At 50.7% G+C, this 12719-nt stretch overlaps 13 non-coding genes across 13 annotated transcripts; all 13 read left to right on the top strand.

Annotated features, from left to right (window-relative positions):
- The first annotated feature begins 452 nt into the window (after positions 1-452).
- Positions 453-524, top strand: trnaq-cug (transfer RNA glutamine (anticodon CUG)). Its single transcript has one exon. It is a non-coding gene; the product is annotated as a tRNA-Gln (tRNA).
- A 318-nt stretch (positions 525-842) lies between these two features.
- Positions 843-914, top strand: trnaq-uug (transfer RNA glutamine (anticodon UUG)). The gene has a single exon. It is a non-coding gene; the product is annotated as a tRNA-Gln (tRNA).
- Positions 915-2469: 1555 nt separating this feature from the next.
- Positions 2470-2541, top strand: trnaq-cug (transfer RNA glutamine (anticodon CUG)). Its single transcript has one exon. It is a non-coding gene; the product is annotated as a tRNA-Gln (tRNA).
- A 318-nt stretch (positions 2542-2859) lies between these two features.
- On the top strand, positions 2860-2931 carry trnaq-uug (transfer RNA glutamine (anticodon UUG)). The gene has a single exon. It is a non-coding gene; the product is annotated as a tRNA-Gln (tRNA).
- Positions 2932-4486: 1555 nt separating this feature from the next.
- trnaq-cug (transfer RNA glutamine (anticodon CUG)) lies at positions 4487-4558 on the top strand. The gene has a single exon. It is a non-coding gene; the product is annotated as a tRNA-Gln (tRNA).
- Positions 4559-4876: 318 nt separating this feature from the next.
- On the top strand, positions 4877-4948 carry trnaq-uug (transfer RNA glutamine (anticodon UUG)). The gene has a single exon. It is a non-coding gene; the product is annotated as a tRNA-Gln (tRNA).
- A 1555-nt stretch (positions 4949-6503) lies between these two features.
- Positions 6504-6575, top strand: trnaq-cug (transfer RNA glutamine (anticodon CUG)). Its single transcript has one exon. It is a non-coding gene; the product is annotated as a tRNA-Gln (tRNA).
- Positions 6576-6893: 318 nt separating this feature from the next.
- On the top strand, positions 6894-6965 carry trnaq-uug (transfer RNA glutamine (anticodon UUG)). Its single transcript has one exon. It is a non-coding gene; the product is annotated as a tRNA-Gln (tRNA).
- Positions 6966-8520: 1555 nt separating this feature from the next.
- trnaq-cug (transfer RNA glutamine (anticodon CUG)) lies at positions 8521-8592 on the top strand. The gene has a single exon. It is a non-coding gene; the product is annotated as a tRNA-Gln (tRNA).
- Positions 8593-8910: 318 nt separating this feature from the next.
- On the top strand, positions 8911-8982 carry trnaq-uug (transfer RNA glutamine (anticodon UUG)). The gene has a single exon. It is a non-coding gene; the product is annotated as a tRNA-Gln (tRNA).
- Positions 8983-10537: 1555 nt separating this feature from the next.
- Positions 10538-10609, top strand: trnaq-cug (transfer RNA glutamine (anticodon CUG)). Its single transcript has one exon. It is a non-coding gene; the product is annotated as a tRNA-Gln (tRNA).
- Positions 10610-10927: 318 nt separating this feature from the next.
- Positions 10928-10999, top strand: trnaq-uug (transfer RNA glutamine (anticodon UUG)). Its single transcript has one exon. It is a non-coding gene; the product is annotated as a tRNA-Gln (tRNA).
- A 1555-nt stretch (positions 11000-12554) lies between these two features.
- Positions 12555-12626, top strand: trnaq-cug (transfer RNA glutamine (anticodon CUG)). The gene has a single exon. It is a non-coding gene; the product is annotated as a tRNA-Gln (tRNA).
- Positions 12627-12719: the final 93 nt, after the last annotated feature.

Raw genomic sequence — 12719 nt, 5'->3', positions numbered from 1 at the left:
AGCTCATTCAGCTGTTCAAAGCTAGCAGAATCTCTGCGCTCCTCCCATCTTGAACTCTTTGGCTGCCCCGATTATAGCGTCGGTGGCCGTGCCTTCAGCTGCCTGTTCGCTAAGCTCTGCAATTGCCTCCTTAAAAGCGACGGCCTTTCTCGCTCTTTGTCCTTGTTTGAGGCGCTCTTTCAAAGCAAAGGATTGGATCAAGCTTTTGATCAGCTGTGCAAATATATCCTTCTGAAGAGGCTCGCCGCAAATGATGTCGGATAGTGCTGCAAAGTGTCTTGCAGATATTTTCTTACTCCAAGGCTGCTGTGCAGATGTAAGTGGTTGCTGATATTGCGTCTGGCCTCTTCCTGCGCAGGAAACATTCCACAGTTCTGTTCGATGTCGTCTGTGCTTTTGTAAAAGAGAAAGCTATGTCTGATTGACAACTTGCAAAGGCAAAGTTGCCTCTGGGTTCCATGGTGTAATGGTGAGCACTCTGGGCTCTGAATCCAGCGATCCGAGTTCAAATCTCGGTGGAACCTTATTTTCTCACTCCGCGCGATTCCATTTGCAAAAAGGGCAGCTTCTGCAATTTCACAACAAGGTCCAATTCAGGAGGAAAATTTTCCGCCCAGATCACTTTCCATTGCCATCCGTCTGACTGCTACTCTTATGCCAGCTGCCTGCCACGTGATCCACTCTTGCACTCGGTGCAGCTGGTGAAATCTTCCATTGAAAGGATGCACTGCTTTCCGTCAGACGACATATTGCATTCAAGTGCAGTCAGGGATGCTTGCAGGGACTGAGAATGCCAGGGGAGTTGGAGAAAAGACTGTAGCCCTGGCACAGGGCAGCCACTTGGTTCCATGGTGTAATGGTGAGCACTCTGGACTTTGAATCCAGCGATCCGAGTTCAAATCTCGGTGGAACCGGCATTCTTGTTGTCCCAGCTGCTGTTAAATTTGGGACACACAAGCGTTCGGCACATGGAGCTGAAATGCTGCTGCTGCGCCTTTCTTGTCTTCATCAAGAGGATTGAGCTTCAATGTCCAATTGCAACATCAGCCTGATCCACGTCTGCAGCAGAGCGACGTTGCAGCTTGTTCCGTGTCCTCAGTGCCTGCACTGCACAGGACAATGGCGTGAGCACAGCATTTCTTTGCAATCTGCATTCAGCAGGGGCGCTTCAACAAATTCAAGAGGGTTTCATCAAATGCAGGCGTCACAACGATTGTCTTCTTGCCCTCGAGCAAATGTGCATGTCATCGTTTCTTGCTTCACTGCCTTGCAACGTTTATAAACTGATCATCTGGCAAGTGTGCCAAACTAGAGTGTGCTGAGAAATGGCAAACACAAGCAGTGACATTAGAAGCTGCAGCCTGGACTGTCCGAGTTGCACAGCATCCACACCTTTAGAACAACTAGTGGGGAAGCTGAAGGTGTGCCTGAGAAAAGATTAAGCCGGAATGCAGACTGGAAATTACAATGTCCAGTGCTTGCAATTTGCTCGTGAAAATGCATTGCTATTTGGAGGGCTCAGCAAGGTATGGCCATTTGCAGTGCAGCTCCCCGTCACAAACCCCGTTGCCGAGGCATTGACTTTATCCCCATTCCCGACCGCTATCTGACGCTGAGACACACGATTGGAAAGCTCGGTGTCCCACTTGAGCCTTAGCCGGTCCGCCACCCGCACGTCTGGTCCATCAGCAAGGACACCTACTTGCACCTCTGCAACGTCACGCGACTAAGTCCCTGCCTCAGCTGATCCGCTGCTGACGTCTTCATCCGTGCCTCTGTTACCTGTGGACTTGACTATTCCAAAACGCCGGCGGACATCCTTCCGGTTTGCACCCTCCGTAAATGCGAGCTCATGGAAATCTCTGCTGCCCAGGTCCTAATTGGCACCTAGTGCAGCTCACCCAGCAACCCTGTGTTGGCGCAACGACATTGTCAACCGCTCTGACGACCGCTGATTTTTCGAATTCCCATGCCTGTTTAAAATTCCTTTGCCGCCTCGCCCCTGCGTATCGCCGTAAGCTCATTCAGCTGTTCAAAGCTAGCAGAATCTCTGCGCTCCTCCCATCTTGAACTCTTTGGCTGCCCCGATTATAGCGTCGGTGGCCGTGCCTTCAGCTGCCTGTTCGCTAAGCTCTGCAATTGCCTCCTTAAAAGCGACGGCCTTTCTCGCTCTTTGTCCTTGTTTGAGGCGCTCTTTCAAAGCAAAGGATTGGATCAAGCTTTTGATCAGCTGTGCAAATATATCCTTCTGAAGAGGCTCGCCGCAAATGATGTCGGATAGTGCTGCAAAGTGTCTTGCAGATATTTTCTTACTCCAAGGCTGCTGTGCAGATGTAAGTGGTTGCTGATATTGCGTCTGGCCTCTTCCTGCGCAGGAAACATTCCACAGTTCTGTTCGATGTCGTCTGTGCTTTTGTAAAAGAGAAAGCTATGTCTGATTGACAGCTTGCAAAGGAAAAGTTGCCTCTGGGTTCCATGGTGTAATGGTGAGCACTCTGGGCTCTGAATCCAGCGATCCGAGTTCAAATCTCGGTGGAACCTTATTTTCTCACTCCGCGCGATTCCATTTGCAAAAAGGGCAGCTTCTGCAATTTCACAACAAGGTCCAATTCAGGAGGAAAATTTTCCGCCCAGATCACTTTCCATTGCCATCCGTCTGACTGCTACTCTTATGCCAGCTGCCTGCCACGTGATCCACTCTTGCACTCGGTGCAGCTGGTGAAATCTTCCATTGAAAGGATGCACTGCTTTCCGTCAGACGACATATTGCATTCAAGTGCAGTCAGGGATGCTTGCAGGGACTGAGAATGCCAGGGGAGTTGGAGAAAAGACTGTAGCCCTGGCACAGGGCAGCCACTTGGTTCCATGGTGTAATGGTGAGCACTCTGGACTTTGAATCCAGCGATCCGAGTTCAAATCTCGGTGGAACCGGCATTCTTGTTGTCCCAGCTGCTGTTAAATTTGGGACACACAAGCGTTCGGCACATGGAGCTGAAATGCTGCTGCTGCGCCTTTCTTGTCTTCATCAAGAGGATTGAGCTTCAATGTCCAATTGCAACATCAGCCTGATCCACGTCTGCAGCAGAGCGACGTTGCAGCTTGTTCCGTGTCCTCAGTGCCTGCACTGCACAGGACAATGGCGTGAGCACAGCATTTCTTTGCAATCTGCATTCAGCAGGGGCGCTTCAACAAATTCAAGAGGGTTTCATCAAATGCAGGCGTCACAACGATTGTCTTCTTGCCCTCGAGCAAATGTGCATGTCATCGTTTCTTGCTTCACTGCCTTGCAACGTTTATAAACTGATCATCTGGCAAGTGTGCCAAACTAGAGTGTGCTGAGAAATGGCAAACACAAGCAGTGACATTAGAAGCTGCAGCCTGGACTGTCCGAGTTGCACAGCATCCACACCTTTAGAACAACTAGTGGGGAAGCTGAAGGTGTGCCTGAGAAAAGATTAAGCCGGAATGCAGACTGGAAATTACAATGTCCAGTGCTTGCAATTTGCTCGTGAAAATGCATTGCTATTTGGAGGGCTCAGCAAGGTATGGCCATTTGCAGTGCAGCTCCCCGTCACAAACCCCGTTGCCGAGGCATTGACTTTATCCCCATTCCCGACCGCTATCTGACGCTGAGACACACGATTGGAAAGCTCGGTGTCCCACTTGAGCCTTAGCCGGTCCGCCACCCGCACGTCTGGTCCATCAGCAAGGACACCTACTTGCACCTCTGCAACGTCACGCGACTAAGTCCCTGCCTCAGCTGATCCGCTGCTGACGTCTTCATCCGTGCCTCTGTTACCTGTGGACTTGACTATTCCAAAACGCCGGCGGACATCCTTCCGGTTTGCACCCTCCGTAAATGCGAGCTCATGGAAATCTCTGCTGCCCAGGTCCTAATTGGCACCTAGTGCAGCTCACCCAGCAACCCTGTGTTGGCGCAACGACATTGTCAACCGCTCTGACGACCGCTGATTTTTCGAATTCCCATGCCTGTTTAAAATTCCTTTGCCGCCTCGCCCCTGCGTATCGCCGTAAGCTCATTCAGCTGTTCAAAGCTAGCAGAATCTCTGCGCTCCTCCCATCTTGAACTCTTTGGCTGCCCCGATTATAGCGTCGGTGGCCGTGCCTTCAGCTGCCTGTTCGCTAAGCTCTGCAATTGCCTCCTTAAAAGCGACGGCCTTTCTCGCTCTTTGTCCTTGTTTGAGGCGCTCTTTCAAAGCAAAGGATTGGATCAAGCTTTTGATCAGCTGTGCAAATATATCCTTCTGAAGAGGCTCGCCGCAAATGATGTCGGATAGTGCTGCAAAGTGTCTTGCAGATATTTTCTTACTCCAAGGCTGCTGTGCAGATGTAAGTGGTTGCTGATATTGCGTCTGGCCTCTTCCTGCGCAGGAAACATTCCACAGTTCTGTTCGATGTCGTCTGTGCTTTTGTAAAAGAGAAAGCTATGTCTGATTGACAGCTTGCAAAGGCAAAGTTGCCTCTGGGTTCCATGGTGTAATGGTGAGCACTCTGGGCTCTGAATCCAGCGATCCGAGTTCAAATCTCGGTGGAACCTTATTTTCTCACTCCGCGCGATTCCATTTGCAAAAAGGGCAGCTTCTGCAATTTCACAACAAGGTCCAATTCAGGAGGAAAATTTTCCGCCCAGATCACTTTCCATTGCCATCCGTCTGACTGCTACTCTTATGCCAGCTGCCTGCCACGTGATCCACTCTTGCACTCGGTGCAGCTGGTGAAATCTTCCATTGAAAGGATGCACTGCTTTCCGTCAGACGACATATTGCATTCAAGTGCAGTCAGGGATGCTTGCAGGGACTGAGAATGCCAGGGGAGTTGGAGAAAAGACTGTAGCCCTGGCACAGGGCAGCCACTTGGTTCCATGGTGTAATGGTGAGCACTCTGGACTTTGAATCCAGCGATCCGAGTTCAAATCTCGGTGGAACCGGCATTCTTGTTGTCCCAGCTGCTGTTAAATTTGGGACACACAAGCGTTCGGCACATGGAGCTGAAATGCTGCTGCTGCGCCTTTCTTGTCTTCATCAAGAGGATTGAGCTTCAATGTCCAATTGCAACATCAGCCTGATCCACGTCTGCAGCAGAGCGACGTTGCAGCTTGTTCCGTGTCCTCAGTGCCTGCACTGCACAGGACAATGGCGTGAGCACAGCATTTCTTTGCAATCTGCATTCAGCAGGGGCGCTTCAACAAATTCAAGAGGGTTTCATCAAATGCAGGCGTCACAACGATTGTCTTCTTGCCCTCGAGCAAATGTGCATGTCATCGTTTCTTGCTTCACTGCCTTGCAACGTTTATAAACTGATCATCTGGCAAGTGTGCCAAACTAGAGTGTGCTGAGAAATGGCAAACACAAGCAGTGACATTAGAAGCTGCAGCCTGGACTGTCGGAGTTGCACAGCATCCACACCTTTAGAACAACTAGTGGGGAAGCTGAAGGTGTGCCTGAGAAAAGATTAAGCCGGAATGCAGACTGGAAATTACAATGTCCAGTGCTTGCAATTTGCTCGTGAAAATGCATTGCTATTTGGAGGGCTCAGCAAGGTATGGCCATTTGCAGTGCAGCTCCCCGTCACAAACCCCGTTGCCGAGGCATTGACTTTATCCCCATTCCCGACCGCTATCTGACGCTGAGACACACGATTGGAAAGCTCGGTGTCCCACTTGAGCCTTAGCCGGTCCGCCACCCGCACGTCTGGTCCATCAGCAAGGACACCTACTTGCACCTCTGCAACGTCACGCGACTAAGTCCCTGCCTCAGCTGATCCGCTGCTGACGTCTTCATCCGTGCCTCTGTTACCTGTGGACTTGACTATTCCAAAACGCCGGCGGACATCCTTCCGGTTTGCACCCTCCGTAAATGCGAGCTCATGGAAATCTCTGCTGCCCAGGTCCTAATTGGCACCTAGTGCAGCTCACCCAGCAACCCTGTGTTGGCGCAACGACATTGTCAACCGCTCTGACGACCGCTGATTTTTCGAATTCCCATGCCTGTTTAAAATTCCTTTGCCGCCTCGCCCCTGCGTATCGCCGTAAGCTCATTCAGCTGTTCAAAGCTAGCAGAATCTCTGCGCTCCTCCCATCTTGAACTCTTTGGCTGCCCCGATTATAGCGTCGGTGGCCGTGCCTTCAGCTGCCTGTTCGCTAAGCTCTGCAATTGCCTCCTTAAAAGCGACGGCCTTTCTCGCTCTTTGTCCTTGTTTGAGGCGCTCTTTCAAAGCAAAGGATTGGATCAAGCTTTTGATCAGCTGTGCAAATATATCCTTCTGAAGAGGCTCGCCGCAAATGATGTCGGATAGTGCTGCAAAGTGTCTTGCAGATATTTTCTTACTCCAAGGCTGCTGTGCAGATGTAAGTGGTTGCTGATATTGCGTCTGGCCTCTTCCTGCGCAGGAAACATTCCACAGTTCTGTTCGATGTCGTCTGTGCTTTTGTAAAAGAGAAAGCTATGTCTGATTGACAACTTGCAAAGGCAAAGTTGCCTCTGGGTTCCATGGTGTAATGGTGAGCACTCTGGGCTCTGAATCCAGCGATCCGAGTTCAAATCTCGGTGGAACCTTATTTTCTCACTCCGCGCGATTCCATTTGCAAAAAGGGCAGCTTCTGCAATTTCACAACAAGGTCCAATTCAGGAGGAAAATTTTCCGCCCAGATCACTTTCCATTGCCATCCGTCTGACTGCTACTCTTATGCCAGCTGCCTGCCACGTGATCCACTCTTGCACTCGGTGCAGCTGGTGAAATCTTCCATTGAAAGGATGCACTGCTTTCCGTCAGACGACATATTGCATTCAAGTGCAGTCAGGGATGCTTGCAGGGACTGAGAATGCCAGGGGAGTTGGAGAAAAGACTGTAGCCCTGGCACAGGGCAGCCACTTGGTTCCATGGTGTAATGGTGAGCACTCTGGACTTTGAATCCAGCGATCCGAGTTCAAATCTCGGTGGAACCGGCATTCTTGTTGTCCCAGCTGCTGTTAAATTTGGGACACACAAGCGTTCGGCACATGGAGCTGAAATGCTGCTGCTGCGCCTTTCTTGTCTTCATCAAGAGGATTGAGCTTCAATGTCCAATTGCAACATCAGCCTGATCCACGTCTGCAGCAGAGCGACGTTGCAGCTTGTTCCGTGTCCTCAGTGCCTGCACTGCACAGGACAATGGCGTGAGCACAGCATTTCTTTGCAATCTGCATTCAGCAGGGGCGCTTCAACAAATTCAAGAGGGTTTCATCAAATGCAGGCGTCACAACGATTGTCTTCTTGCCCTCAAGCAAATGTGCATGTCATCGTTTCTTGCTTCACTGCCTTGCAACGTTTATAAACTGATCATCTGGCAAGTGTGCCAAACTAGAGTGTGCTGAGAAATGGCAAACACAAGCAGTGACATTAGAAGCTGCAGCCTGGACTGTCCGAGTTGCACAGCATCCACACCTTTAGAACAACTAGTGGGGAAGCTGAAGGTGTGCCTGAGAAAAGATTAAGCCGGAATGCAGACTGGAAATTACAATGTCCAGTGCTTGCAATTTGCTCGTGAAAATGCATTGCTATTTGGAGGGCTCAGCAAGGTATGGCCATTTGCAGTGCAGCTCCCCGTCACAAACCCCGTTGCCGAGGCATTGACTTTATCCCCATTCCCGACCGCTATCTGACGCTGAGACACACGATTGGAAAGCTCGGTGTCCCACTTGAGCCTTAGCCGGTCCGCCACCCGCACGTCTGGTCCATCAGCAAGGACACCTACTTGCACCTCTGCAACGTCACGCGACTAAGTCCCTGCCTCAGCTGATCCGCTGCTGACGTCTTCATCCGTGCCTCTGTTACCTGTGGACTTGACTATTCCAAAACGCCGGCGGACATCCTTCCGGTTTGCACCCTCCGTAAATGCGAGCTCATGGAAATCTCTGCTGCCCAGGTCCTAATTGGCACCTAGTGCAGCTCACCCAGCAACCCTGTGTTGGCGCAACGACATTGTCAACCGCTCTGACGACCGCTGATTTTTCGAATTCCCATGCCTGTTTAAAATTCCTTTGCCGCCTCGCCCCTGCGTATCGCCGTAAGCTCATTCAGCTGTTCAAAGCTAGCAGAATCTCTGCGCTCCTCCCATCTTGAACTCTTTGGCTGCCCCGATTATAGCGTCGGTGGCCGTGCCTTCAGCTGCCTGTTCGCTAAGCTCTGCAATTGCCTCCTTAAAAGCGACGGCCTTTCTCGCTCTTTGTCCTTGTTTGAGGCGCTCTTTCAAAGCAAAGGATTGGATCAAGCTTTTGATCAGCTGTGCAAATATATCCTTCTGAAGAGGCTCGCCGCAAATGATGTCGGATAGTGCTGCAAAGTGTCTTGCAGATATTTTCTTACTCCAAGGCTGCTGTGCAGATGTAAGTGGTTGCTGATATTGCGTCTGGCCTCTTCCTGCGCAGGAAACATTCCACAGTTCTGTTCGATGTCGTCTGTGCTTTTGTAAAAGAGAAAGCTATGTCTGATTGACAACTTGCAAAGGCAAAGTTGCCTCTGGGTTCCATGGTGTAATGGTGAGCACTCTGGGCTCTGAATCCAGCGATCCGAGTTCAAATCTCGGTGGAACCTTATTTTCTCACTCCGCGCGATTCCATTTGCAAAAAGGGCAGCTTCTGCAATTTCACAACAAGGTCCAATTCAGGAGGAAAATTTTCCGCCCAGATCACTTTCCATTGCCATCCGTCTGACTGCTACTCTTATGCCAGCTGCCTGCCACGTGATCCACTCTTGCACTCGGTGCAGCTGGTGAAATCTTCCATTGAAAGGATGCACTGCTTTCCGTCAGACGACATATTGCATTCAAGTGCAGTCAGGGATGCTTGCAGGGACTGAGAATGCCAGGGGAGTTGGAGAAAAGACTGTAGCCCTGGCACAGGGCAGCCACTTGGTTCCATGGTGTAATGGTGAGCACTCTGGACTTTGAATCCAGCGATCCGAGTTCAAATCTCGGTGGAACCGGCATTCTTGTTGTCCCAGCTGCTGTTAAATTTGGGACACACAAGCGTTCGGCACATGGAGCTGAAATGCTGCTGCTGCGCCTTTCTTGTCTTCATCAAGAGGATTGAGCTTCAATGTCCAATTGCAACATCAGCCTGATCCACGTCTGCAGCAGAGCGACGTTGCAGCTTGTTCCGTGTCCTCAGTGCCTGCACTGCACAGGACAATGGCGTGAGCACAGCATTTCTTTGCAATCTGCATTCAGCAGGGGCGCTTCAACAAATTCAAGAGGGTTTCATCAAATGCAGGCGTCACAACGATTGTCTTCTTGCCCTCGAGCAAATGTGCATGTCATCGTTTCTTGCTTCACTGCCTTGCAACGTTTATAAACTGATCATCTGGCAAGTGTGCCAAACTAGAGTGTGCTGAGAAATGGCAAACACAAGCAGTGACATTAGAAGCTGCAGCCTGGACTGTCCGAGTTGCACAGCATCCACACCTTTAGAACAACTAGTGGGGAAGCTGAAGGTGTGCCTGAGAAAAGATTAAGCCGGAATGCAGACTGGAAATTACAATGTCCAGTGCTTGCAATTTGCTCGTGAAAATGCATTGCTATTTGGAGGGCTCAGCAAGGTATGGCCATTTGCAGTGCAGCTCCCCGTCACAAACCCCGTTGCCGAGGCATTGACTTTATCCCCATTCCCGACCGCTATCTGACGCTGAGACACACGATTGGAAAGCTCGGTGTCCCACTTGAGCCTTAGCCGGTCCGCCACCCGCACGTCTGGTCCATCAGCAAGGACACCTACTTGCACCTCTGCAACGTCACGCGACTAAGTCCCTGCCTCAGCTGATCCGCTGCTGACGTCTTCATCCGTGCCTCTGTTACCTGTGGACTTGACTATTCCAAAACGCCGGCGGACATCCTTCCGGTTTGCACCCTCCGTAAATGCGAGCTCATGGAAATCTCTGCTGCCCAGGTCCTAATTGGCACCTAGTGCAGCTCACCCAGCAACCCTGTGTTGGCGCAACGACATTGTCAACCGCTCTGACGACCGCTGATTTTTCGAATTCCCATGCCTGTTTAAAATTCCTTTGCCGCCTCGCCCCTGCGTATCGCCGTAAGCTCATTCAGCTGTTCAAAGCTAGCAGAATCTCTGCGCTCCTCCCATCTTGAACTCTTTGGCTGCCCCGATTATAGCGTCGGTGGCCGTGCCTTCAGCTGCCTGTTCGCTAAGCTCTGCAATTGCCTCCTTAAAAGCGACGGCCTTTCTCGCTCTTTGTCCTTGTTTGAGGCGCTCTTTCAAAGCAAAGGATTGGATCAAGCTTTTGATCAGCTGTGCAAATATATCCTTCTGAAGAGGCTCGCCGCAAATGATGTCGGATAGTGCTGCAAAGTGTCTTGCAGATATTTTCTTACTCCAAGGCTGCTGTGCAGATGTAAGTGGTTGCTGATATTGCGTCTGGCCTCTTCCTGCGCAGGAAACATTCCACAGTTCTGTTCGATGTCGTCTGTGCTTTTGTAAAAGAGAAAGCTATGTCTGATTGACAACTTGCAAAGGCAAAGTTGCCTCTGGGTTCCATGGTGTAATGGTGAGCACTCTGGGCTCTGAATCCAGCGATCCGAGTTCAAATCTCGGTGGAACCTTATTTTCTCACTCCGCGCGATTCCATTTGCAAAAAGGGCAGCTTCTGCAATTTCACAACAAGGTCCAATTCAGGAGGAAAATTTTCCGCCCAGATCACTTTCCATTGCCATCCGTCTGACTGCTACTCTTATGCCAGCTGCCTGCCACGTGATCCACTCTTGCACTCGGTGCAGCTGGTGAAATCTTCCATTGAAAGGATGCACTGCTTTCCGTCAGACGACATATTGCATTCAAGTGCAGTCAGGGATGCTTGCAGGGACTGAGAATGCCAGGGGAGTTGGAGAAAAGACTGTAGCCCTGGCACAGGACAGCCACTTGGTTCCATGGTGTAATGGTGAGCACTCTGGACTTTGAATCCAGCGGTCCGAGTTCAAATCTCGGTGGAACCGGCATTCTTGTTGTCCCAGCTGCTGTTAAATTTGGGACACACAAGCGTTCGGCACATGGAGCTGAAATGCTGCTGCTGCGCCTTTCTTGTCTTCATCAAGAGGATTGAGCTTCAATGTCCAATTGCAACATCAGCCTGATCCACGTCTGCAGCAGAGCGACGTTGCAGCTTGTTCCGTGTCCTCAGTGCCTGCACTGCACAGGACAATGGCGTGAGCACAGCATTTCTTTGCAATCTGCATTCAGCAGGGGCACTTCAACAAATTCAAGAGGGTTTCATCAAATGCAGGCGTCACAACGATTGTCTTCTTGCCCTCGAGCAAATGTGCATGTCATCGTTTCTTGCTTCACTGCCTTGCAACGTTTATAAACTGATCATCTGGCAAGTGTGCCAAACTAGAGTGTGCTGAGAAATGGCAAACACAAGCAGTGACATTAGAAGCTGCAGCCTGGACTGTCCGAGTTGCACAGCATCCACACCTTGAGAACAACTAGTGGGGAAGCTGAAGGTGTGCCTGAGAAAAGATTAAGCCGGAATGCAGACTGGAAATTACAATGTCCAGTGCTTGCAATTTGCTCGTGAAAATGCATTGCTATTTGGAGGGCTCAGCAAGGTATGGCCATTTGCAGTGCAGCTCCCCGTCACAAACCCCGTTGCCGAGGCATTGACTTTATCCCCATTCCCGACCGCTATCTGACGCTGAGACACACGATTGGAAAGCTCGGTGTCCCACTTGAGCCTTAGCCGGTCCGCCACCCGCACGTCTGGTCCATCAGCAAGGACACCTACTTGCACCTCTGCAACGTCACGCGACTAAGTCCCTGCCTCAGCTGATCCGCTGCTGACGTCTTCATCCGTGCCTCTGTTACCTGTGGACTTGACTATTCCAAAACGCCGGCGGACATCCTTCCGGTTTGCACCCTCCGTAAATGCGAGCTCATGGAAATCTCTGCTGCCCAGGTCCTAATTGGCACCTAGTGCAGCTCACCCAGCAACCCTGTGTTGGCGCAACGACATTGTCAACCGCTCTGACGACCGCTGATTTTTCGAATTCCCATGCCTGTTTAAAATTCCTTTGCCGCCTCGCCCCTGCGTATCGCCGTAAGCTCATTCAGCTGTTCAAAGCTAGCAGAATCTCTGCGCTCCTCCCATCTTGAACTCTTTGGCTGCCCCGATTATAGCGTCGGTGGCCGTGCCTTCAGCTGCCTGTTCGCTAAGCTCTGCAATTGCCTCCTTAAAAGCGACGGCCTTTCTCGCTCTTTGTCCTTGTTTGAGGCGCTCTTTCAAAGCAAAGGATTGGATCAAGCTTTTGATCAGCTGTGCAAATATATCCTTCTGAAGAGGCTCGCCGCAAATGATGTCGGATAGTGCTGCAAAGTGTCTTGCAGATATTTTCTTACTCCAAGGCTGCTGTGCAGATGTAAGTGGTTGCTGATATTGCGTCTGGCCTCTTCCTGCGCAGGAAACATTCCACAGTTCTGTTCGATGTCGTCTGTGCTTTTGTAAAAGAGAAAGCTATGTCTGATTGACAGCTTGCAAAGGCAAAGTTGCCTCTGGGTTCCATGGTGTAATGGTGAGCACTCTGGGCTCTGAATCCAGCGATCCGAGTTCAAATCTCGGTGGAACCTTATTTTCTCACTCCGCGCGATTCCATTTGCAAAAAGGGCAGCTTCTGCAATTTCACAACAAGGTCCAATTCAGGAGGAAAATTTTCCGCCCAG

This window comes from Heterodontus francisci, chromosome 48 (genome assembly GCF_036365525.1).
Source record: "Heterodontus francisci isolate sHetFra1 chromosome 48, sHetFra1.hap1, whole genome shotgun sequence".
NCBI lineage: Eukaryota > Metazoa > Chordata > Chondrichthyes > Heterodontiformes > Heterodontidae > Heterodontus > Heterodontus francisci.
Note: the sequence above shows the minus strand (reverse complement) of the source record. Positions and strands in the feature narration are given on the sequence as shown.